Source organism: Nannospalax galili, unplaced genomic scaffold, assembly GCF_000622305.1.
Source record: "Nannospalax galili isolate Female #2095 unplaced genomic scaffold, S.galili_v1.0 scaffold1678, whole genome shotgun sequence".
Lineage (NCBI taxonomy): Eukaryota > Metazoa > Chordata > Mammalia > Rodentia > Spalacidae > Nannospalax > Nannospalax galili.
Window position 1 is genome coordinate 239,330 of NW_008340844.1, and position 3,544 is coordinate 242,873.

Consider the following 3,544-nt stretch of genomic DNA (forward strand, 5'->3'; position numbering starts at 1 on the left):
GGGTCTTATAGAATGTATGAATTATATATCAATTTTTTGTTGGATTTCATTTAGGTTTGTTTTGTGCCCCAGTATGTGGTAAATTTTAGAAGATGTTCATTGAATGCTGAGTAGAAAGTGTATTCATTTGTGATTGGTTGGAATATTTAGTAGATATTTGTTAGGTCCATTTGATGTATTATATCATTTAATTCCGGTTTCTCTATTTATTCTTAGTCCAGTGTCTACTGGAGACAGTGGGGTATTAAAATCTTCTAATATTAATGAGTTGGGTATAAACTGTTTCTTAATGTCCTATATTGCTGTTTTTATGAAATCGAGTTCACCAGAATTTGCTGCATAAATATTCGTGATTGTAATATCTTCTTGGTCAACTGTTTCTTTGATCAGAATGTAGTAATTCTCTTTATATCTTCTGATTAGTTTTAATTTGAAGTCTATTTTGTTAGATATTAGAATGTAACTCTGCTTGATTCTTAGTGTCATTTGCTTGGAATTCCCTTTTTTTCATCCTTTCCCCTTAGGCACGGGCCTATCCTTTAAGGCAGATGAGTTCCTTGAAGACATCAAAAAGACGGATTTTATGTCTTAATCTATTCAACTAGCCTGTGCCTTTTGTTGTTTTTCTCTTGAAGCTTTCAGTGTTCTCTTTTTGCTTTGAACATGTAGTGTTTTTACTATGATGTGCCATTGGAAGCTTCTTTTCTGCTCTTGTCTTTTTGGTGTTCTATGTGCTTCTTGTGTGGATATGTCTTTCTTTAATTTGGGGAAGTTTTATTCTGAAATCCTGTTGAAGGTCTAGTTAGTACCAGTTACTTGAGATTTTTCTCCTTCATCTATGCCTGTGATGTGTACATTTGGTCTTTTCATGGTGTCTCACATTTCCTGCATACTCCATTCCTGTGGGCATGTTTTTTCATTCATATTCGTTGCTTCAGCAGTCCAATTCATCATCTTTATTACCCAGTCTTGATATTCTGCTTTCCATTGCACTCATTCTATTGTTAAGCTTTCTCCTGTCGTTTTAAATTGGCTTACTGAGTTTTTCTCTTATGTCTTCATTTCAGTTTGAATTTTCGTCCATATTTCTATGTCCTTTGTGGATTCGGTCAGAAGTTTATCCCATCTTCTTTAGCTCTTTAAGTTGTTTGTGTGCTCTTAAAATTCACTGAATTCACTGAATCACCATGTTTGTGATTTTTATTTTTAATTCTGTGTCCTAGATTACCTTTAGATGGTTCTAATTACAGAACTCTTCTACAGGATGGGTTGTGTTTGGTAAGAATATATTATTTTATTTTTCATATTATTATTTGTTGTAATTTTTTTCATGTGGAGCTCTGTTGCTTGTGATTTTGGTATGAAACTGGAGCTTTCTTTTGTTGAGTTGAAATCTGATTCTGTTTGTATTATTTGATGCACCATGTTTGTTTTATGATGGGGTATGTGCCGCAAACCGCAACTCCGACCAGCAGAGTCGAGGCAAGGACAAAACGGACACCAAGGTAAATCTGATTCTGTTTGTATTATTTGATGCACCATGTTTGTTTTATGATGCAAGGACAAAACGGACACCAAGGCAGGGTTCAAGCTTCTACCTACTTTATTATGCACTTCAGTCCCCATTTATATAGTTCCCAACAGCCCTACCCCAAGCCAGGACCAATCAGGTCACACACACACACACACACAGCAGGCAGGCAGAGAGACAGCTTATTGGGGCACGTAGCAGGATCATGCTCGATGATGTCTCTGATCAGGCAGGCAGCACATGACTTCAGTCCCCATTTATATAGTTCCCAACAGCCCTCCCCCTAGCCAGGACCAATCAGGTCACACACACACACACACACACACACACACAGCAGGCAGGCAGAGAGGCAGCTTATTGGGCCACATAGCAGGATCATGCTCGATGATGTCTCTGATCAGGCAGGCAGCACATGATCGGGCTCATTGCGCTTGGGGGGGGGGATTGGAGTAAACAAGCGGGGAGTCTCGAGACATGGCAGCCAGCCAAGGCACCTCAGGCAGGAAGCTTGGAGTCATGAGACTTGGCAGCCAGCCAAGGTGCCATCTTTGGCTGACTCGGCCATGCTCGCTTCCCACAGGTATGAATAGCTGGTTGGTCTCGGCTTCCAGTTCTCCTTTTGGTATTATATTGGAGGGAACAGATGGCTCCAGTCCAGCTACTCAGGAGTTCTCCAGGAGGGCTAAACAGCACTGGCTTGTTAGGAGCACTTCAGAAGGCACAGATGGTTAGTACCAATCTCGAAGGAAAGGATATGTGGAAAGAGGCAGATCTGCTTTGCTTGGCAGGGGAACCTTACTTCTTTGACAGCAATAATAACCTTAGACAGAGTCCCAGACTCTCGGACTTGTGTTTTCCTTTTTAACAAACCGTTTATTAAGAAATTGAGGGTTTTTATACAGTACAAGGAACTATATTAGCAGTCCCATTGGTTTGGCAGTTACATACAAAGAGTTAGGCCTCAAAGAAAAAGTACATATAGCTTTTAACTGGTGCCAGCTAGGGGCTATTTGTAAAGCAGGATGTTTGAACTTTTACTCAGGGTTGCTAGTGCCTATTTGGTAATTTATTGGCCACAGTTTTTTCTATCTTAGGGCTAAAAGCATAATAAATTTTTAGCTTTTAGTCCAGGATTAAACCTGGCCTAATCTTTTAGCTAGTGATAGCAGTGATAGCTGAGTTATATGTTCAGGACAAGGAACTGGGATAAGGGCTGTTGACCAAGATACTTTCCCTCATAGCAAGAAGCTTAAACTTTTGACCCAGTGATTTTTCTTCTGTTAGCCCTGCAGTGTTCGTCAAGACAGGGATTTCAGAGCAGCCATTTTCTGTGCCCCTTCCTTTAGCAGAGAATGTAGCCTGGACTGTAAAAGTATTAGGCTAAGGTCTGGAAAGATGGCTCAGCAGGTAAGAATACTGACTGTTCTTGTGGAAGACTCGGGTTTGAATCCCAGCACCCACATGGTAGCTAAGAACTGTCTGTAACTCCAGTTCCAGGGGATCCAACAGCCTTTTCTGTCCTCCAGGAGCAATGCACAGCATGGGTGCACTTACCTACACACAGGCAAAACATGTATACTCATAAAATAAAAATAACAAATAAAATATATGTATTTTTTAAGTTTTAGGCTAATCTCACCCTAGGGCATGCGGTAGTGATTTCCATCCTGGCTTCCTATAGATGTGAGAGATGGAAGTGCTGGTTCCTACTAGTCCATAGAGAAGCCTAAGACTTGGTGCAGTGGGAAGGGCTGTAGATGGTTCCAGAGATGAAGGATAGACATGGCAAGATTTGGGAAATTTACCTTGCAGACACCTAAGTCAGGTGCTCTCAGGCAGTCTCCAAAGGTCTGGACAAATTTAAAATCTTGTATTTGTATTTAACTTAAAATTTTATTTTCTCGTCTGTTTTACATGATCTTGGCCAAAAAGGCCTAGAAGTAATCATCTGTTTCTAGATACCAATCCTTCTGTATTAACTCTAATATACTTTATAATACACGTTTTAATATA